We start from the raw sequence: 24323 nt of genomic DNA, 5'->3' as shown, positions 1-24323 counted from the left end.
TACTGGGCTTATACCCCAAAGAGATACTAAAGAAGGGAAAGAGACCTGTATGTGCCAAAATATGTGTGGCAGCCCTGTTTGTAGTGGCTAGAAGCTGGAAAATGAATAGGTGTCCATCAATTGGAGAATGGTTGAGTAAATTGTGGTATATGAATGTTATGGAATATTATTGTTCTATAAGAAATGACCAGCAGGATGAATACAGAGAGGACTGACAAGACTTACATGAACTGATGCTAAGTGAAATGTGCAGAACCAGGAGATCATTATATACCTCAATAATGATACTGTTTGAGGATGTATTCTGATGGAAGTGGGTCTCTTCGATAAAGAGAGCTAAATCAGTTTCATTTGATCAAAGATGGACAGAAACACTCAAAGAAAGAACACTGGGAAATGAATATAAACTCTGTTTTTCTTGTCGGGTTATTTATACCTTCTGAATCCAATTCTCCCTGTGCAACAAGAGAACTGTTCAGTTCTGCATACATATATTGTATCTAGGATATACTGTAACCTATTTAACATATAAAGGATTGCTTGCCATCTGGGGGGGGGTAGAGGGAGGGAGGGGAAAAATCGGAACAGAAGTGAGTGCAAGGGATAATGCTGTAAAAAATTACCCTGGCATGGGTTCTGTCAATAAAAAGTTAAAAAAAAAATAAAACAATCCTATTGAAGTATCACAATAATTTCTCTCAATATCACCAAATGACTTGAAGGCCAACTTGAAACAAATATGCCTCAAGAAATTTCTTTAACTTCTCCAGCTATATTTTCTTTTATTTTGTTCAACATACCTATGTTGCTTTTCATAATCTAATATTGGCAGATTATCAGTATCAAAGAATTTCAAGGTTAAAATGAATTTGTGTCTATTTCTTTACTTGAAAAATAGCTGATTTTAAAATGTGTTTATAAGTAGTTATTTAACAATTTGTCTTCCCATAATGGGGCTACTTTTACATTCTAAGGCAACTTTTCCTGTACAAATATTTACTGTGTGACACTTAAATTATTGAAGTGCTTTTGCGTCTAGTTACCAGCCTCTAGCCTCTTCCCTCTCATATCCAATCTACATAACAACATGTTAATCTTCCCAAAATGCTTCTTTCTTTATTGTGTAATTCTCTTATGAATATGAAAAATAATTTAATAATTCTAACAAAAGGGTTCATATTTAATAGTTTGGCATTTGATGCAAGCTAGTCCTGACTCAGGAGGTATGTTGCTGGGACATTGAATAGAGTACTGTCTCCACAATCAGGAGACATATTCTTGAAAATCTAGTTTAGATTCTTACTAGCTGTGTGATTTATATGTGTGGGTGTTCAGGAGGACTAGTGATATGAGAGCTTGCCAAGTCCCTTTCAGGGTTGTCCCTCCATTGTTATTGTCCACTTGATTCACCCAACTCTCACATGTGGCTCCAAGAAACTATAACTAGTATTGTGGCTCCACCCTGTAAAACTGTCTTGTAAGATGGACCTAATCAACTGGAGGGTAATTGATAGTATTCAAATCCTCATGTGAGTTAGTGGGATATTTACAACAAGCAATGAAGACTCCCTGGCAAAATAGGTAGATGAGTACAATTGCTCATGGCTGTTAAAACAGCCATGATGGTGGCTGAAGCAGATGCTATGGAATGCTTAGAGAATGGTCAGACATTGAAGATTTCAAGGTCAACCTCTGCATCCCTTGCCCATTGTCCTCACTTGTCTTGCCACCAGATTTCTATAACTCAGAGAGAGTAGGCTGATGACTTGTGCAACCTTTCTTCACTTAAATTTAATTCACAAGCTAGTCAAGACATCACTCATGACATCATGATCCTCTACAAAAATAAAGGACAAACAACAATAGCTGTGTGGCTCTGAACAAATCATTTCAATCTGCTTGCTTTGGATCTTCATTTATAAATGATGTGGAAAAGGAAATGACAGATCACTATAGTATCTTTGAAAAAGCAAAATTCTCTAATGGAGTTAGGAAGAATTGGACATGACTAAAAACTGGTTAAATAATGGGATGTTATATACTTAGAGGAAACACATTAAGTTCAGAGATGTGAGCTAGATTATAGCATATTTTGTTATTTGGACTGCAGAATGTATCTAAACTTGATTTAAATTTTAACTTAGTTGAATGGTGGGATCCAAAAAGTAATTAAGTAATTATTAATATTATGGTATCTATGTGATAGAAGCTTTCTAATTGTGTGCTTCAGGTATCTTTATTGTTGAACATTTTTATAGATTTGCTTAAAGATAGAGAAAACATATTATCAATTTGTCCTTTTTATGACATAGCTAAAAAGATGACTAAGAACAAGAAGTAGAAATTACAAAGAGACATATATAGATTTGATATATCAAATGCTTTTTTTTCTATTAGAAATATCAAAAATTGGAATGGACTATGGAGACAGTTGTCTCCTACTCTCTGGAATACTTAAAAAAAATCTATGAAGTAAGTACTAGAGTAAAGGGCATTTGTTTTTAGTTCCAGATGGGCTATAAAGCTTCAGTATTTTCTTCAAATTGTGAGATTTTATTATTCTGTGAAATAACTATTTCTTTAAGTGAAACACTACACATGGAAGTTATTTAAACCATATTTAAACCAGATATTTTCATGCTGAGAAATGACAAAGAGAATTAGATTTGGCTCCTCATTTGGGCAAGGAAAGACAAAATTTTTAAAAAGAGAGATCAAGTAACAATAAAAGTAACAATAAATTTAACTGGGGCAGGTGTAAAAAAAAAAGCAGTCTAGGAGAGAAGTCTCAGAGTAGTATACACATTTTTTAAGAAAGAAAATTAAGAAAGTTAAATTAATATAATCTTAATTATAATCTTAGCAATTAATATATAAAACTCCTAAATATAGCAAGATGGAATTTTAGAAAACATCGGAAAACAAAAACTAATCATTCATCAGAAATGCACACAGCCATGTGAAGAGTAAGAAATGTGTTTATGAAGTAAAATTTATTAATAACAGCTAATTAAAAACTAGCTGAAATCGTGACTTCAGATAAAGGCAAGATAAAACTTGCTAACTTTGAATATAAATTGATTTTTTCTTAAAGTAAACATAGACATGGAAACAAAAACATGTATATATGTATATGAAATGGTATAGTATCTGATTTCTTACAGGAAAAGCTAGCTTGTTCCAAAAAAAGTAGAATAGCATAATAATTGTATATGTAGATTTTCTTTTCACAGATTGAAATTAATGAGAAACAAGAAGGAAAATAATAGCTTAACAAATTGTTGGGAAAGTTTATCTTGCAAAATCTATGGAAATCTCTGAAGTGATTTTTAAAAAATACACATAATTCTTAGCTTCCTGCAGTATTTTTCCAAAGCACTGGTCATGTGGTAAGCCACAAAGAAATAATAAATTAAGGTAAAATCATAGAAATATTAAGTACAATCTTTATAGGCTCAATAAGACAATTACTTAAATCTGAGTAAAAAAAAAAATATATATATATATATATATGTATATATATATATATGTATATATGGAGATTAAGGATATTATAAATAATGAATGACAAAGAATAAATCTTAAAAACAATGATTATATTGATGATAAAAATAAGACTATATACCCCAAATTATGAGGTGAAATTGAAACAATACTAAGAAAGAAATAAAAATTCATATAGATATATGCAAAAGTAGATAAATTATATATGCATATAAATTATCTTATACACATAAATATGTATATGTGCTTGTGATCACTATTCAGATTTAAAAGTTAGAAGTCTTCAGTTCCTTCATGATTAGAAAAGCACATGTATGATTTACTATTACTAAATTGAAAGAGACATGTTCAATTTGTTCACATGATTATTTGTTGAATTGCTAAATATTAACAACAGAAAATAGAGGAAATGTTTTTAAAGTGATAATCATTTATTTTGCAATGATATATACATGCAGTAACTACAAAACTATTTAAAACTTTGAGGAAAGTTCAGTAAGCCAGACCACTTCGTGAACTATATTTCTTTTTAATTGATTGTGTTATAGGTATCAAAATTTTCTGTTGCGATCATTTTAAGTTCAGAGACATATCAGAAAACTTAGAATATTTCAAAGAGAATACTACTTGGTATACCACTTGGTGAATGAATCTTTACAATTAATATTATTTCATTATCTATGGTACCCTTTAACAAGATATACCTTCTTTTCTTTTCTCTTTTAATTAGATCTATTTTTGCTTTTGCTTGATCTGAGAACAGAATCATTACTCCTGATTTTTTTTAACTTCACCTGAAGCTAGATCCTGCTCCTTTAGTCTAAATGTATTATTCTGCTTTAAATGTGTTTCTTATAGATAACATGTTGTAGGATTCTGGCTTTTAATGCAGTTTGCTATCCACTTCGATTTTATGAGAGAATTCATCCCATTCACATTTAAAATGACTAATTTTGTATTTCCCCACTAGCTTATTTATCCCAACATGTTTTTCTTCTTTCTTTTTCCCCTTTCCCTCCTCCCCAGTATTTTGCTTCTGACCACCAACTTCCTCAAACATCCCTTCCCTTTTACATGATCTTTCCCTTTCTTACACCTTTCTGCTACTACTTCTGTTTTCCCTTATGTTAGCCTTCCCCACCCCCTTTTTTTTTCCCTTTCCCCTCCCACTTTCCTATAAGGTGAGACCAGTTTCTCTGTGAAAGCATCTAATATTCTCTCTTTGAGCCAAATCTGATGAGAGTAAGATTCACAAAATGTTCATCCCCTCCTTTCTTTGCCTTACAATACATCTTTTTTACCTCTTTGTGAGTGGCAAGTTCCCTCATTTTACCTCCATTTTCTTCTCTTTCCAGTATAATCCCCTCTTTACCTCTAGTTTCTTTTTTATATTATCACAATAAAATCCAAATTATAACTGCACTCTTTAAGTATACCCAAAACAGAGATATAGCTAACAAGAGTTCTTTCTTTTTTACCTTTGTATGTGTCTCTTGAGTTTTGTATTTGGAGCTCAATTTTTTTTCAGCATTTATTTCATTCAGAAATAAATTAAATTCTCCTGACTCATTGAATGTCTGTCTTCTTCTTTGAAAAAAATAATATCCAATTGAGCTGGATAATTGATTTTTGGCTGCAATCCAAGTTCCTTGACCTTTTAGGAATATCAGATTCCAGACAAGTGGTATAGCAACCAAATTCCTAAAGGAGAAGTTAAAAAAAGGTACAAAAAGAAATAGACAACAAAACTGTAATAGTAGGATATCTCAACTTTACTCTCTCAGACTTGAAAAATTGAATAAAATAAATAAAAAAAGAAGTTAAGGAAGTATGTAGAATGCTAGAAAAATTAGGGATGATAAATCTTTGGAGAAAATTGAATGGAGACATAAATGAGTATACTTATTTCTCAATAGTTCATGTAACCTTTAAAAAACACTGACCTTATTTAGGACATAAAGACGTCAAAATCAAATGCAGAAAAGGAGAAATAGAAAATCAATTTTTCAATGTTTATTTAATTTAAAATTTCAATTTAATATTTTTATTTATTTTCAATTCAATTCAATTAAAATTTTAATATTTTTTCAGATTATTATGCAATAAAAAATACATGCCATAAAAGGCCAGGGGAAACAGACCAAAAATTAATTGGAAACTAAATAATCTAATCCTAAAAAACGAGTGGGTAAAACAACAAATAATGGAAACAATTGGTAATTTCATCCAAGAGAATGACAATAATGAGACAACATACTAAAATTTGCAGGATGCAGCCAAAGCATTTACTAGGGGAAATTTTATATTTTTAGGTGCTTACTTGCATAAAATAAAGAAAGAGAAGATCAATGAATTGGGATTGCAACTAAAAAAAGCTAGAAAAAGTAAATTAAAAACCCACAGTTAAATACCAAATTTGAAATTCAGAGAATAAAATGTGAAATTAATAAAATTGAAAGTAACAAAACCATTGAATTAATAAATAAAACTAAGAGTTGGTTTTATGAAAAATAGAACAAAATAGATAAATTTTAGTTAATTTGATTAGAAAAAGGAAACAAGAAAATCAAATTGCTAATCTTCAAAAATGAAAAGGGAAAATTTCCACTAATGAAGAGGAAATTAGACCAATAATTAGAAACTATTGTGCCCAACTATATGTCATCCAAACAGTTATTTTGTTGTATAAAAAAAATCAGACTTTGAAATAGTGTACAATTAGGCTGTGAAAGAAATCAAAAATGCAAGTGGACAAAAATAGAGGGATTGGGAATTCTATGTAGTGGTTCACAGTCATCTCCCAGAGTTCTTTTGCTGGGTGTAGCTGGTTCAATTCATTCCTGCTCCTTTGAAACTGATTTGGTTCATCTTATTGCTGAAGATGGCCATGTCCATCAGAATTGATCATCATATAGTATTGTTGTTGAAGTATATAATGATCTCCTTGTCCTGCTCATTTCACTCAGCATCAGTTCATGTAAGTCTCTCCAGGCCTTTCTGAAATCATCCTGTTGGTCATTTCTTACAGAACAATAATATTCCATAATATTCATATAACACAATTTATTCAGCCATTCTTCAATTGATGGGCATCCACTCAGTTTCCAGTTTCTGGCCACTACAAAGAAGGCTGCTACAAATATTCTTGCACGTACAGGTCTTTTTCCCTTCTTTGAAAACTCTTGGGGATATAAGTCCAATAATAACATGGCTGGATCAAAGGGAATGCACAGTTTGATAATTTTTTGAGCATAGTTCCAAATTGTTCTGCAGAATGACTGGATGTATTCACAATTCCACCATCAGTGTCCCTGTTTTCCCACATCCTCTCCAACATTGTGCATTATCTTTCCCTATTATTCTAGCCAATCTGACAGGTGTGTAGTGGTATCTGAGAGTTGTCTTAATTTGCATTTATCTGATTAATAATGACTTTGAGCATCTTTTCATATGGCTAGAAATAATTTCAATTTCTTCATTTGAGAATTGTCTGTTCATATCCTTTTACCATTTATCAATTGAAGAATGGCTTGATTTCTTATAAATTAGAGTCAATTCTCTATATATTTTGGAAATGAGGCCTTTATCAGAACCTTTCATTATAAAAATGCATTCCCAGTTAATTGCTTCCCTTCTAATCTTGTCTGCATTTGTTTTGTTTGTACAAGAAATTTTCAATTTGATATAATCAAATTTTCTATTTTGTGATCAATAATAAGCTCTAGATCTTCTTTGGTCATAAATTCCTTCTTCTTCCACAGGTCTGAGAGGTAAACTATCCTGTGTTCCTCTAATTTATTTATAATCTCATTCTTTATGCCTAGGTCATGAACCCATTTTGACCTTATCTTGGTGTATGGTGTTAAGTGTAAATCAATGCTTAGTTTCTGCCGTACTAGTTTTCAATTTTCCAAGCAATTTTTATCAAACAGTGAGTTCTTATTCCAAAAGCTGGGGTCTTTGGGTTTCTCAAACATGAGATTATTAAAGTTATTGACGCTTTTGTCCTTTGAACCTAACCTATTCCACTGATCAACTAGTCTATTTCTTAGCCAATAAGAAATGGTTTTGGTAACTGCTGCCTTATAATATAATTTTAGATCTGGTACAGCTAGACCACCTTCATTTGATTTTTTTTTTCATTAATTCCCTTGAAATTCTTGATCTTTTGTTTTTCCATATGAACTTTGTTGTTATTTTTTCTAGGTCATTAAAATAGTTTTTTGGGAATCTGATTAGTGTAGCTCTAAATAAATAGATTAGTTTAGGCAGTGTTGTCATTTTTATATTTGCTCATCCTATCCAAGAGCATTTCCAATTGGTTAGATCAGACTTATTTTGTGTGGAAAGTGTTTTGTAGTTTTGCTCATAAAGTTTCTGATTTTCCTTTGGCAGATAGATTCCTAAATGTTTTAGACTATTAGTAGTTACTTTAAATGGAATTTCTCTTTGTAACTCTGACTGTTGGATTTTGTTGTGATATATAAGAATGATGATTATTTATGTGGGTTTATTTTGTATTCTGAAACTTTGCTAAAGTTGTGGATTATTTCTAATAACTTTTTAGTAGAATCTCTGGGGTTCTCTAAGTGTACCATCACATCAGCAAAGAGTGATAATTTGGTTTCCTCATTGCCTATTCTTATTCCTTTAATCTCTTTCTCAACTCTTATTGCCAAAGCTAGCATTTCTAATACAATATTGAATAGTAATGGTGATAGTGGGCAACCTTGTTTCACTCCTGATCTTATTGGGAATGGTTGCAGTTTATCCCCATTACATATGATGCTTCCTGATGATTTTAAATGGATGCTACTGATTATTTTAAGGAAAAGTCCATTTATTCCTATACTCTCAAATGTTTTTAATAGGAATGGATATTGGATTTCATCAAATGCTTTCCCCACATCTATTGAGATAATCAGAAGGTTTTTGTTAATTTGGTTATTAATATGGCCAATTATAATGATAGTTTTCCTATTATTGAACCAGCCCTGCATTTCTGGTATAAATCCTACTTGATCGTGGTGTATTGTCCTGGGCATGATTGTCTGTAATCTTTTTGCTAATATCTTATTTAAGATTTTAGCATCAGTATTCATTAGAGAGATTGGTCTATAATTTTCTATCTCTGTTTTTAGCCTACCTGGTTTAGGTATCAATGCCATGTCTATGCCATAAAAGGAATTTCATAGGACTCCTTCATTCTCTATTTTTTTCAAATAGTTAATATAACATTGGGTCTAATTGTCCTTTAAATATTTAAATATTTGGTAGAATTCATCTGGTCCTGGGGAGCTTTTCTTAGGGAGTTGATTAATAGCTTTTTTCTATTTCTTTTTCTGAAATGGGATTATTTAAGCAATTTATTTCCTCCTCTGTTAAACTGGGAAGATTATATTTTTGTGGTAGTCATCCATTTCATCATTTCACTTAAGTTATCAAATTTATTGACATAAAGTTGGGCAAAGTAACTCCTTATTATTTCTCTAATTTCCTCTTCATTTGGTGGAAAGTTCTCCCTTTTCATTTTTAAGACTAAAATTTTTATTTTCTTCTCTCCTTTTTCTAATCAGTTTTACCAGAGGTTTAACTATTTTATTGGTTTTTACATAAAACCAACTCTTAGTTTTATTTAGTAGTTCAATTTTTTTTTTACTTTCAATATTTTTAATTTCTCCTTTTAATTTTAGAATGTCAAGTTTAATATTTGATTGGGGGGGTTTAATTTGGTCTTTTTTCTAGCTTTTTAAGTTGCAAGGCCAATTCATTGATTTTCTCTTTCTCTATTTTATTCAAGTAAGCCTCTAAGGTTATAAAATTTCCCCTTATTACAGAATTGCTGCAGCTTTGGCTGCATCCCACAAATTTTGGTATGATGTCTCATCGTTGTCATTATCTTGAGTGAAATTATTAATTGTGTCTATAATTTGCTGTTTCACCCAATCATTCTTTAAGATGAGATTATTTAGTTTCCAATTACTTTTTGGTCTATTTACTCCTAACTTTTTGTTGAATGTAGTTTTTATTGCATCGTGATCTGAAAAGAAAGCATTTTCTATTTCTGCCTGCCTGCATTTAATTTTGAGGTCATTATGTCCTAATATATGATCAGTTTTTGTATAGGTTCCATGAACTGCTGAGAAGAAAGTATATTCCTTTCTGTCTCCATTCAGTTTTCTCCAAAGATCTATCATACCTAATTTTTCTAATATTCTATCTATCTCTTTAATTTCTTTGTTATTTGTTTTGCGGTTTGATTTACCTAATTCTGAGTGCAAGCTTGAGATCTCTTATTATTATAGCTTTGCTGTCTATTTCTTCTTGCAACACTCTTAACTTCTCCTTTAGGAAGTTAGATGCTATACCACTTGTCACATATATATCAATATATTGCTTCATTGTCTATGCTACCCTTTAGCAAGATATAGTTTCCTTCCTTGTCTCTTTAAATTAGATCAATTTTTGCTTTTGCTTGATCTGAGATAAGGATGGTTACTTCTGCTTTATTGACTTCACTTGAAGCATAATAGATTCTACTCCAGCCTTTTACCTTTACTCTATATGTATTTCTTTGCTTTAAATATATTTCCTATAAACAACATCTTGTAGGGTTCTGACTTTTGATCCAGTCTGCTATCCTCCTCAGCTTTATGGGAGAGTTCATCCCATTCACATTTACAATTAAAATGACTAATTCTGTATTTCCTGCGATCTTATTATCCCTAGATTATGCTTTTTTTTTTTTTTTAACATGCCCCACCGCAACTCTCTTTCACAGTTTTAAATTTATGGGCTCCACTTGTGTCACGCCACTCACCCTCTTAGGATCCCTCCCTTCCCTCTTTGAATCTCTTCCCCTTTCTTGTACCCTTCCCTTTTTATTCTTTTCTTTTTCCCTTTTTTTCTCCCTTTTTTTAATGAGGTGGGAGAAGATTCTCTGTAAAACAAATATGTCAATTATTTTCTCTTTGAGTCAATTCTAATGACAGTAGGTTTCACACAATGTTCCTCCCCCTCTCTAAATTCCCTCAGATATGATAGTTTTCCTTTGCCTCTTTTTGGGATGTAGTTTCTCTCTTTTATCCCTTCTTTCTCCTTTTTCTGACACTATCCGCTTTCCATTTCTACTTCCCTTTTTTATGTTATATCAATAAAATCAGATTATACATATAGTCTTTATGTATATCCACAATAGAAATACAGCTCTCAAGAGTTCCTTTTGCCTTTTTCTGCTTCTCTTGAATCCTATAATTGGAGATCAAATTTTTTTGTTTACATCTGTTTTTTTTCCCCTTAAAAACAATTGCAATTCATCTGTTTCATTAAATGTCCATCCCTGGAAAAAAAATGCTCAGCTTGGCTGGGTAGTTTATTCTTGGCTGCCTTCCAAGTTCTTTTGCCTTTCAGAATATCAGATTCCAGGCCCTTTTTCGATCCTTTAATCTGGAGGCAGCCAGATCTTGGGTGATCCTTATTGTGGCACCTCGGTATTTGAATTGTTTTTTTTTTTTTTCCTGGCTGCTTATAATATTTTTTTCCCTTAGTCTGAAAGTTCTGAAATTTGACCACAATATTCCTTGGAGTTTTTATTTTGGGTCTTTTTCAGAAGGTGTTCGATGAATTCTTTCAATGCCTATTTTACTTTCTGATTCTATTATACCCGGGCAGTTCTCTTTGATGATTTCTTGTAAAATAGTATCTAGGCTCTTTTTTTCATCATAATTTTCGGGAAGTTCAATGATCCTCAGATTATCTCTTCTAGATCTATTTTCCAGGTCTGTCATTTTTCTAAGTAGATATTTAATGTTTTTTTCCTAATTTTTCTTTTTTTTTTTTTTTTTTGTTTTGCTTGACTGATTCTTGATGTCTCAGTGAATCATTGATTTCTATTTGTTCAGTTATGATTTTTAATGAGTTATTTTCTTCATTACCTTTTTTTACTTCTTTTTGTATATGTCCAATTGAATTTTTAAATGAGTTGTTTTGCTGTATGGAATTTTTTTTCCATTTCACTATTTTTTTTTTTTTTTTGTGAGTTATTTTCTTTTTCCAATTCACAAATCCTACTTTTCTGGATTTTTTTTTTTTTTTACATTTTCCAACTCACAAATTCTGTCTCCCTAGACTTCCTGGGAATTCTTTATCTTTTCCAATTCACATTTCAGGAAGTTGTTATTTTCTTGCATGGCATCTCTTTCTTTTCCCCATTTTTCTTCTAACTCTCTTTTAAGATTTTTAGTGTCTTTTCTAGGAGAGCATTGTGTGATGGGGGCCAGATAACATTCCTTTTTGGGGTATTGTCTGTAGACTGTTTGCTAGTCTCCTTGGAGTTGCAAACCTGCTCTCTTTCTGTATAGAAGCTATCGATAGTCCTTTTGTTTTTTTTTTTTTTTTACTCATTTTTAAAGCCTGTAGGGCAAGGAGGTTACCAGCTTCCTCTGCAAAGCAGGGATAGGTATAAATAGGCTTCAAAGAGCAGAAAATATGGTAGTGCTCTGGGAAAATGTTCTCCCATACCAGAAGTGATTCAGACCTGTTTAACATGGGCTGAGCTGTGGAAGTGCCCAGTGAAGGACCCCATTGAGTGGATTAGTGTGGTGAGCTTTTTCTTCTCAAAATGCAGCCAGGTGATAAAAGTTCAGATCTTTTATTATCTCAATATAGCCCGGTTAGCTTAGAGGCCTATCTCTCTGCTTGGTTCCAAGAGCTCTTGCCGCTTTGTCCTTTGCTTCTGCCTCTGCTTTCTTCAGCCTCCAGAGCCAGTACCAAGTTGAATCTGTCTTGCCTTGAAGAGAGGGCTTCTGGCGTAATTCTGCTGAAATCCCGACTTGTAGCGTCTTCACTCTCTCCAACTCTCCGACTGGCCCATTGGCCTATTTATGCTCCTTCCAGAGAGAGGGATTATGGGTAGTTCTACTTAGTACCTTGTTTCAGGTTCTGCCCAAAACATCTTTTTGTAAGATTAGATCAACTCTAATCAGTTAGCAGTTAGTAAGGATTCCAACATCTCCCCCTTTCTTTTGTTTTAAAACATAGGGGGTTTCTGAGGGGGTACACATAAATCCATCAATATGGGCCAGAACTTTGTAACAGATATACATGGTATACATAAATCCATAAATATGGGAGGCATTATACATAATTTACAAAAGTACACAGCAATATAACACAGGCTAGTGGTAATGTAACAACATAAATCGACCTGAAAATTTACAAATGTCCATAAGTCCTAGAAATAGTCCATAAGGAATCCATTGTCCATTAGTTCATGCGCCAGGAATCTAATAATTCCTGTAAGCTCTGAAGTACTGCAAAAAGTCTCATCAACAATTTTTCATCTCAGGGAATCCAGTGATTCTTGCTGGTTTTTCAGGAACTGAAAGCTGAAGATTTTAAAGTTCTTTTGACAGTCTCATTGTTAGCCATCTGATTCCTTTTCCACCTGTGGAAATATAAGCAGATCCTCTTCCCCAAGCAGTTAACCTATCTAATTCTCTTCTATTTACCACTTTTGGGATTTCTCCTCATCATCTGGTAATTACATTGGAGCTGTTTGCATTGGATATTGTCTTGTTGTCTTAAAAGGCCTGTATTCTTCCCAACTGTAATCCTGATTGCTTTTCTGTTGGTTGATGACATCAGAGTTCTGAATTTCTAAAGTCTCTCTGGGTGTAACCTCAGCTGCTATCATGCCCCACCTGTCCTTTGATTGATACTTTAGAGCTGGGCCCTGCCTCTCATTCCTCTGGGTCAATATACATTTAGAGGCCCAATGAAAGCCTCGGTTACATTTTGGACATGGGGTTTTGGGTTTTCTCTCACCCTGTCTTCTCACTCTATCTCCATATCTACAATGAGCTCTCAAATGTCCAATTTTTCCGCACTGAAAACATCGACGAGTTTCTCTAGAATTCCTCTGCCAAGAAGGACCTTGTCTTTCCAAGTTCACCATAGTCTGGGCATAATAAGCATTTGTGCCCACTGTGGCACAGCGTCTTATGATTTCCTTTAAAGGAGCATTTTTGTCTAGCCCCATATAATTCTCTTGCAAATCTCATTGGCATTTTCCTTAGCCAAATGTCTAGTCATTATTTCTGTTGCTGCATTGTCTCCAATGGTTCTTATTACAGCTGTTTGTAAATGTCCCACAAAATCTGCAAAAGGTTCATTGGGACCTTGCTCTATTTTTGTGAAAACATTATTTCCATCTTTCTGTCCAGGGAGAGAATTCCAAGCTTTTATTGCAGCCTTAGAAATTTGCTCATACACTGTTATGGGATAATAAATCTGTTCTGAACTCTCTGCATACTGACCTTCACCAGCTAGTTGGTCAAAAGCAACTTGTACAATAGCTCCTGTTTGCCTATTGCGTTGGGCTTGAATCCTACATAATTCATGAAACTCCGAAAGCCACAATAAATTTTGTCCCGGTTCTAGACAAGTTTTCGTTATGGATTTCCAGTCATTCGGGGTTAGGATTTCATAAGACAAATTATCCAGTAACATCTTCACATAAGATGATGTAGCCCCATAAAGAGTACAACCCTTTTTCAAATCTTTAATTTTTCCCAAATTAAAAGCAGTGTATTTTCTCTCTTTTTGACCTGAGGAGTTGAGCTCTTCAATCACAGGATATGCATTTATAAAATCAGATATATCTTCTCCTTCATTTTTTGCCTTAATTAATGCTTTTTCTAATCTTGTTAAATTCTGCTTTACAGGAGAAGCTGATTGTGTTTCTGTCTCTCTCCCTCGCCCTTGTTCCACCCATGAAGGGTTAATTGAGGAGGGAGGGTCATGAGATGTGGAATCACCTAATTCCTCCTGCTGTGAAGTATCATACTCAGAATTGTAATTAACTCCATTCTCATCTGATTCGTCCTCCTTTTCACCTAGTAAAGTTGGCATTTCTTCCTCCTGTACTTTCCTTTTCATCATTCTATCACTTAAATAACTTCTTATAGCCAATTGTATTACATTATATGTATTAATTATTGAGTTAGGCCCATTTTTATCATAGAATTGACAAAGATCCTCTCCAACCAATTTCCATTCATTTAGATCTAATTCCTTATCAAGAGAGAAACAAGGACATATGTCCTTTACAGTTTGTAAAAATTCAGTGATTTGCTGTAAACTTATAATTAAACCTTGGCTTTCCATAATTTTGACAATGCTCTCTAAACATTTTCCTTGAACAGAAACAGGCTGTTTTCTAAATATCTGTCCCATCTTAGCTGAAATTCTACTTTAACTCTTCTAACAAACTTTCTTTGTTGCACTCACCCTAATTTCTGGGTTGATGAGTCTTTTCCACTGGATCAGGATCAGAGGCTTTTCCACTTGAATCAGGATCGGAGCTTTTCCACTGAAATCCACTGAGGGGTCTGTTTGTCCCACGTTCAGGGCGCCAAAATGTTGTGAGCTTTTTCTTCTCAAAACGCAGCCAGGTGATAAAAGTTCAGATCTTTTATTATCTCAATATAGCCCGGTTAGCTTAGAGGCCTATCTCTCTGCTTGGTTCCAAGAGCTCTTGCCGCTTTGTCCTTTGCTTCTGCCTCTGCTTTCTTCAGCCTCCAGAGCCAGTACCAAGTTGAATCTGTCTTGCCTTGAAGAGAGGGCTTCTGGCGTAATTCTGCTGAAATCCCGACTTGTAGCGTCTTCACTCTCTCCAACTCTCCGACTGGCCCATTGGCCTATTTATGCTCCTTCCAGAGAGAGGGATTATGGGTAGTTCTACTTAGTACCTTGTTTCAGGTTCTGCCCAAAACATCTTTTTGTAAGATTAGATCAACTCTAATCAGTTAGCAGTTAGTAAGGATTCCAACAGATTAGCAACTGCCCTGAGGCTAGAGGCTGAACAGTGAAAGTGTCATTATCCCAGGCCAAAGCCCACTGGGGGCAGTGGGTATTAGAAGCTGACCAGCAAGTAGCCCCACACGGACCAGAAGTGTCTTTGCCCAGGGAAGCACAGTCATGCTACAGAAGTTCTATTGCCCCAGGCTGAACCCCACTGTGCAGATTAGAAGCTGCCCTGGTCTGTGCCCACCTGCTGTGCAGACTTGTAACTGCCCTGAGCAAGCCCAGTACTGCAGAATGTTGCTGCATAGCTGTGTTATGGTCTGCTTTGGGTCACTTAATTCTGGTTTTGGGTGGGTATAGCCAGATTCTGATTTTTTTAGAGTAATTTCTGTCTTTGGCTTTAATTTCTCTGCTGATCTGTTATTTTGCAAGCAAGGCAGAGCAATCAGCCTATGCCAGAGTCATTTCTGTGATTTTTCTAACCACAGAAGCCACCCCCTCCCCCACTCCACTCCATTTGCTAGCCTCTCCTATCTCCCTGCCTGCACTGGTCTACTCCCACCCCTCAGAACAAACCTTCCCTGGTGATCTTCCAGATTATCTTTGGCTGGCGAGTTGTTGTACTTCTAATCCTTGTGGGTTTTACCAGCCGAGCATTATTTTGAAGCTGAATTTAATAACTTGTCATGAGGTTATGAGAGGAGCTTAGAAAGTTGCATGTGCCTTCTCTGCCATCTTGCCTCCCCTATATTACTTATTCTAATTCTCTTTGTAGTCTATCTTCTGGGTACATTTTTTTTTTAGTTTAGTTGCTGTATGAGATATAATTTTTAATGTAGGCCTGTCTGAACTTCCCTACTGTGGTTTCATGGAGCCTCCTGGCTCTGCTAGTACCAGGTGGTATAATATGATCTGAGCATTGCCTTAGTTGATCCTGGGGATTTGATCACTGCTAGGAATTAGTCTTTCCAATTACCATCCAGGTTTAACTTTTCAAGGCCACCCAAATCAACTCAACTTCAGTATCACAGTGTAGTGACTAGCATCTTTCCCTTTTGAGATGGGATGATATCTATAATCATATGAAAAGATACTCTAATTCACTATTGATTAGACAAATTAAAATTAAAACAACTCTAAGATACCACTTTATATCACTCAGTTTGGCTAAGATGCCAAAAAATGGAGATGTGGGAAAACTGGGACATTAATGCATTTTTGATATTGTGAAATGATCCAATCATTTTGGAGAGCAATTTGGAACTACACCTAAAGAGCTATACTAATTTGTATACCCTTCCACCTAGAAGTGCCTCTATTGGGTCTAAATCTCAAAAATATCATAAAGGAAAGAAAAGGACCCTCATGTGCAAAAATATTTTAGAAGCTCTTTTTGTGGTAGTCAAAAATTGGAAAATGAATAGATGACCCTCAGTCAGGGAATGGCTGAATAACTTGTAGTATATAAAAATAATGGAATATTATTGTTATATAAAAATAATGAACAAGCTGATTTTAGAAAGGCCTGGAAAGATTTAGTTGAACTGATGCTGATTGAAACAAGCAGAACCAAAAAATTGTGCAGTAACAGCAAGATTGTGTGATGCTCAACTATAAAAGACTTGAATCTTCTCAGTGGTTCAATGATTTAAGACAATTCCAATATACTCTAGATAGAAAATGCCATTTGCATCCAGAACTATGAAGAATGAATGTAAATCAACACATGCTATGTTCACTTATTTTTTCAATTTTTTTCTCTCATAATTTCCCCCTTCTATTCTGATTTTTCTCTCTCAACATGATAATTATGCATATTTAAGAAGAAATGTGTGTTTAAAATTTTAATATATATGTAAAACTGGAAAATATGTAAAAAAAATTTTTCTTAAAAAGATATAACTCTTCAGTCGAGTGTACCACAACCAACTAACAGTACCTTTTCCTAATCTGGAAAGTTAGAGAAAATCAAAGTTATTTCGTAAATCCTTCTATCTCAGTATGCATATGATGGGGGGACTGGGAAAGCAAAGCAAGATCAGGTTATTGTTCTCTACCCAAATACCATTGTTTCCTTTCCAACTAAGTATTACAAATAACATTAGCACATTCCTCCATTTATTACACAGGTCTATCAGAAGGAAAGTCTACATACTTTATTACAGTATCATAACCAGAGAAAATCCCCAACAGCCCTACAACTTTTAAGTATGTGTGCAGTTTATACATTAATTAAATACAAGTACTCCAGAAAATGAGGATTTCCATTGTCATGATCTATACTTTTAAATTTAATGGTATGAAAAATATCTTTAAACTATGTCTTTTGTACAGTACAAACATTTAAGCTAAATTGGGAGAAAATAAATATATATCAAAGTAATTTTATTTTTAAGTAATAAATTGATGAAAGTGAAACAATGCATAATCTGTTCATAAAGAAAAGTTGTTTCAATCCAGTAGTAGTATTTCTCTTTACTATCATAATATGGAATAAAATGTCCAAAAGCTAATGCCAAAGTTAGATTCCATGCTTGATAAAGTTCCACCTTCTTGACTGTGGCTATCAAAAGGGGTGTGAATTAGTTCTTGTCACAGAAATGTGTTTTGGGGTATGGACATCTAACTGCAAGTAAATGTCCTGATATAATGGATTTTTTTTTTCAAATAGACCATTAGACAGATGTCAGATGGCCAGTTTGGAACATGAATGGGAAAAAGAAAATAACAGAAATGTAGGAAGATTTGTCCTTGAATCAAAAGAGAGAAAGAGAGACTTCATAGCTTATTCCACTATTCCCTACGTATATCTTCTATTACATTTTGTACAGATAGACTCTCTTACAGATTTTTCCCTCAAGACTGATTGCCCACATCATCTATAGTAACTGTCAAGATAAATTGAAAATTCTAGAACATATGACATCTAAATACAATGGAAGCTATATTTATACCAGCCATTTCAGCATGTCAGATTATAAATTTTTTCTCTCAAAAAACGGGGGTCTTTGCTAGTGAAAGACAGATAAATGGCAACACCATGTTGTGAGGAAATCTTTAAATCTGAACTTTTTTTAATCATTTATTTAGCAAATTGGGAATAAAATTAACTACATGGAGTCCTGAGTACCAGATCTAAGAATGTGACATTGACATTTGAACTATAAGATTTTTAAACAATAAAAATTAATTTTAACTAAATAATAAATCTGCATAATTGAATGATCGAAAAGAATATATGTACACTGGGTTGCTATTTTATTTCTTTATGGGAACACTTCTTGTTATATTATCCTAAAGATGTACTTTTAGTAGTCTACAAAACTTCATATTCTAATAATAGAAATATGATTAAGAAATCTGACAACATAGTGCTTTTCTAAGTATTACAGAGTTGATAGTATTGATTCCAACCCTTACTGAATTGTTAAAAGGGTTAAATTTAAATAATTTGACTCATCATGATGCTGAATAGATTATAATGTTTTCTGTTGGTTGGTTATCTGTTCAGAGGAATTAATGTATTAATTCATTAAATATCAAAATTTGCTTGCCCAGAAAAATCTATCAGTATTGTCTTCAATTTCATGGTAGCATGTTTGCTAAAGTTCAAGATAATGGACAGTCCTCTTGTGATTTCTCAGTGACCAATGTAGTGAACAAGTTGTATGCTTGTTCCTTTGCTTTTTTGCATGATATTTTCAGCCATGTTATCAAACACCTAGAATGAGGACGACTATGTCATCAAGGTCAGCAACTGCACTGATAGTAAATTCTTCAACTTTAAAAGACTTTAAGTTAAGACTAAAGCAGAGGTAGTATTTGTGTATGATTATTTGTTTGCAAATGATTGTGCACTTAGTGTAGCCTCTGAATCTGAGATATAATCAAGTATGGATCAATGCTTATACTGACTATATTCTAACAATTAACAACAAAGAAAGAAAAGTTTTCCATCAGCCAGTGCCACACAATCCATATGTGGAACCATCAGTTACAGCAAATGGAGTAGTAATTGAATGTTTTCCATAAGTTCACCTATCTTGGTAATAAACTTTTTAAGAATGTACACATTCATAATAAGAATAGTACACGCAGTACCATAGATAGATCAGTGTTTATAAGGCTCCAAAGGAAAGTGCAGAAAAGAAGAGGTGTTAGACTGACTACTAAAGTAAAATTCCACAGAGACATTGTGCTGATTTCATTGCTCCATGCCTGTGAAACCTGGACAGTATATCAATGCCAACTAGGAAAGTGAATATTTTCCATTTGAATTATCTTAAGAAGATTTTGAAGATCACCTAATAAGATAAGATATCTGACACTGAGATCCTTTCTCAAACTAAATTGCTAAGCATTCAAATCTTACTGCAGAAAGTGCAACTCCATTGGACTGGTCACATTGTTCAAAAGCCAGATTTAAACTTGCCAAAAGGGAACTTACACAAGGCAAATATTCACATTATGGTCAGAAAATGTGATGCAAGGACACGACAATCTCTCTTAAGATCTTTGGAATTGAATGTGTAACATGCAAAACAATGGCATGCCCTAATTAAAGAAGACACTGTACTTGGAGCAAAGTAGAATTTAAGTACTGAAAAGAAATAAAAGATGCATGGATTTAGAGAGTCTACTATGGACTACTTGTGATTTACCCATGGTAGAGCTTTCTGAGATCATATTCATCTGAATAACCAATTAGACACACTGTAACCCTCCTCTAATGTAGTGATGCCATTTTGCTCCTTTTCAAGAATTAAGGATAACAACCAACCAATTAACCAATTATATATCAGATAGATACATAGCATTCGTTTTGGTGAAATTTTAGTGATTTCATAGCTACTTAGAGGGAGAATTACAAACAAACAAACAAAAAAGAAGACAAGACAATCCCAGAAGAGAAGTGATGTTGTCAATGGTTATTTAACAGTGTACAAACCTAAAGTAAATAGAAAGACCAAAACTAAAGGACAGGCTGGTGTAGGGACGGAAGAAGATAAGAAAGGAAAAAAAATGCACATTTCTAAAATATGATGAGTACTTCATTTTTATTAAAGCTTTTTATTTTCAAAAATATGCATAGAGAATTTTTTAGCCTTGCAAAACCTTGTTTTCCACTTTCCCACACTTTCCCCTATTACCTCCCCCAGATAGTAAGCAATCCAATACATGTTAAATATGGTAAAATGATATATTAGATACAATATATGCATACAGATTTATAAAATTATCTTGCAGCACAAGGAAAATCATATCAAAAAGGGGAGAAATATCAAGTGCTCATAGGTAGGCTGGGCAAATATAATAAAAATGACAACACTATCTAAATTAATCTACTTATTCAGTGCCATACCAATCATACTCCCAAGAAGTTATTTTACAGATCTAGAAAAAATTAGTTACAACATTCATCTGGAAGAACATAAGGTCAAGAATAGTAAGGGAATTAATGAAAAAAATGCTATTGAATGTGGCCTAGCTATGCCAGACCTAAAACTATATTATAAAGCAGCGGTCATCAAAACCACTTGGTACTGGCTAAGAAATAGAGTAGTCGAACAATGGAATAGGTTAGGTTCACAGCACAAAATAGTCAATAACTATATCAATCTAAAATTTGACATACCTAAAGATCCCAGCTTTTCGGATAAGAACTCACTATTTGACAAAAACTTCTGGGAAAATTCGAAACTAGTATGGAAGAAATTAGAGTTCAACCCACACCTAAAACCACATACCAAGATAACATCTAAATGGGTTCTTAGACATAAAGATTGATATTATAAGCAAATTAGAAGAACATAGGATAATTTACATCTCAGATCCATGGAGAAAGAAGGAATTTGTGTCCAAAAAAGAACTGGAACTCATAATTGACCACCAGATAGATAATTTTGATTATATTAAGTTAAAGAGTTTTTGTACAAACCAAATTAATGCAGACAAGATCAGAAGAGAATTGGGAATAAATTGGGAAATTGTTTTTACATTTAAGGGTTCTGAAAAAGGCATTATTGCTAAAACATATAAAGAATTGACTCAAATTTAAAAGAATTCAAGCCACTCTCCATTTGATAAATGGTCAAGGGATATGAACAGACAATTTTCAAATGAAGAAATTAAAACTATTTCTAATCATATGAGAAGGTGCTCTAAATCACTATTGATCAAGGAAATACAAATTGAGAAAACTCTGAGATACCACTACATACCTCACAGATTGGCTAAGATGACAAGAAAAAACAAGGACAAATGCTGGAGGGGATGTGAGAAAACAGGGACACTAATACATTGCTGGTGGAATTGTGAATGTATCTAACCATTCTGGAGAGCAATTTGGAACTATGTTCAAAAAGTTATCAAACGGTGCATACCCTTTGACCCAGAAGTGTTACTACTGGGCTCATATCCAAAAAAGGTCTAAAAGAAAGGAAAGGGACCTATGTGTGTGCAAAAATGTTTGTGACAATCCTTTTCACAGTGGCAAGAATCTGGAAACTAAGTGGATATCCATCAGTTGAAGAATGGCTGAATAAGTTATGGTATATGAATGTTATGGAATATTATTCTTCTATAATAACTGACCCAAAGGATAGTTTTAGAAAAGGCCTGGAGAGACTTACAAGAATTGATCCTGAGTTAAATGAGCAGAACCAGGAGAACATTGTATGCAGCAACATCAATATTATACAATGTCAAATTCTGATGAATATGACTCCTTCCAACAACAAAATGATTCATGCCAGTTCCAATGATCTTGTGATGAAGAAAGCCATCTAACCCCAAAGAGAGGACTATGGGAACTGAATATGGATCACTACATAACATTCTCACTCTTTTTGATATTGTCTGCTTGCATTTTATTTTCTTACTTATTTACTTTCTTTTTTTTTATCTGATTTTTCTTGTGCAACAAGAGAATAGTATAATTATGCTTACATATATTGGATTTAAATATATTTTAACATTTTTTAACATATATTGGATTGCCTGCCATCTAGGGGAGGGAATGGAGAGAAGGAGGAAAAAATTTGAAACACAAGGCTATGCAAGGGTTAATATTGTCAAAGTATCCATACATATGTTTTGAAAATAAAAAAGCTTATAAAAAAATAGTTTCAATTTCTTCATCTGAAAATTGTCTTTCATCTCTTTTGACCATTTATCAATTGGACAATGGCTTAAATTCTTATAAGTTTGAGTCAATTCTCCATATATTTTAGAAAAAATGAGACTTCTGTTACATTTTTGAATGTAAAAATATTTCCCCAGGTTATTGCATTCCTTCTAATCTTCTCTGCATTAGTCTTATTTTTACAAGAAAAAAATTAACCAAATATAGTCAAAATTATCTATTTCATTTTTAATACTGTACTCCAATTCTTTGCCCACAAATTTCTTTCTTTTCCACAAATGTGAAAGGTAAATTGTTCTTTGTTCTTCTAATTTGCTTATAATATAACTCTTTATGACCCAGTCATAAACCCATTTCTAGCTCCTGCCATACAATTTTACAATTTTCCCAGTAGTTTTTCCCAAATAGTGAGTATTTATCACCAAAGCTCGTGATTTTGGGTTTGGGAAACACAAATTACTATAATTATTGACTATTTTGTCTTGTGAATCTATCCTCTTCCACTGATTATATTTCTTAGCCAGTAACAAATATTTTCCATGACCACTACTTTATAATATATTTTTAGGTCTGGCACAATTATGCCACATTCATTTTTTTTCATTAATGTCCTTGAAATTCTTGACCTTTTGTTCTTCCAGGTAAATTTTGTTGTTGTTGGGTTTTTTTTTTTTTTTTAAGAATTGTAAAATAAATTCTTGGGAGTTTGGTATGGAACTGATAAGTAGATTAATTTAGGAAATATTTTCATTTTTATTACATTGGCTGGCATATCCATAAGCACTTGATATTTTTTCAAGTGATTAGAGCTGACTTTATTTACATGGAAAGTGTTTTGTAGTTATGTTCATATAATTTCTGATTTTGTCTTAGCAGGGGTATTTCCAAATATTTTATATTATTGACAGTGATTTTAAATGAAATTTCTTTGTATCTCTTGCTGCTGGAGTCTGGAGTCTAGAGCCTGAAATCTCTCTCCTCATCATCCTTTGGCAGATTAACTCTGACTCTTTCCCTTAGCCCTCCATTCCTTGCCTGTGATTACCTCACCACCACATATTCAGCAAGTGCCAATAGTAAGAAGAGCCATCACATCACCATTTCATATATATATATATATATATATATATATATATATATAAAACCATTATCTCACATCAAATAGGTAATTAGCCTTAAGTGTTCTATTGTCTGATTCACGATTTTCAGAGTTCCAGCCCTCTACATCTTCCACTTTCTTTTGTTTTAGAACACAGGTGGTCAAGCCCTGCCTGACTTCTCAGGGAGGTGAAAACCCAAAAAGGAGGTAATCATGCCTTCCCTGACTTCTCAGGAAAAGGGGTCAAAACACTAAAAAGGAGATTATCATGCCCCTCCCCCACCCTGACTTCTCAGGAAAAGAGATGAAAATCGCCAAAGGGAAGTAGAAGTCAAACCAGATATTGTTAGTGGGTTTCTGGGCTAAAGGGTCTGACTAGAAACAAGTATACATAAATCCATCAGTATGAGACATATTGACATACTACATAAGTACATAGCAATAAAACACAGGCTAAGAGTGATGACTCTCTCTTCAGCCAGTGCAGGTTCAATGTGGTGTAACAAACATGTATTATACATGCAAGCAAGTAACATAACAAACAATATGAATCAACATGGTATTGTACAGGATTTCCAGAAGTCCTAGAAGGAGAATATGTAAATAACAATCACACATACTCCTTCAGCAGCTAAGAGATAGTCCAAAATCAATCTATTGTCCATTACTTCATGTGTCTGTCTCAGGGAATACAATGATTCATGCAGATGTTGAAGTCCTGCATCAGTCTCATTAACAATGTTTTGATGTCCATGAGTCAATTGCCATAAC

Source organism: Antechinus flavipes, chromosome 1, assembly GCF_016432865.1.
Source record: "Antechinus flavipes isolate AdamAnt ecotype Samford, QLD, Australia chromosome 1, AdamAnt_v2, whole genome shotgun sequence".
In the NCBI taxonomy this organism is placed as follows: Eukaryota; Metazoa; Chordata; class Mammalia; order Dasyuromorphia; family Dasyuridae; genus Antechinus; species Antechinus flavipes.
The sequence above is the reverse complement of the archived record's forward strand: the minus strand, read 5'-3'. Positions refer to the sequence as shown.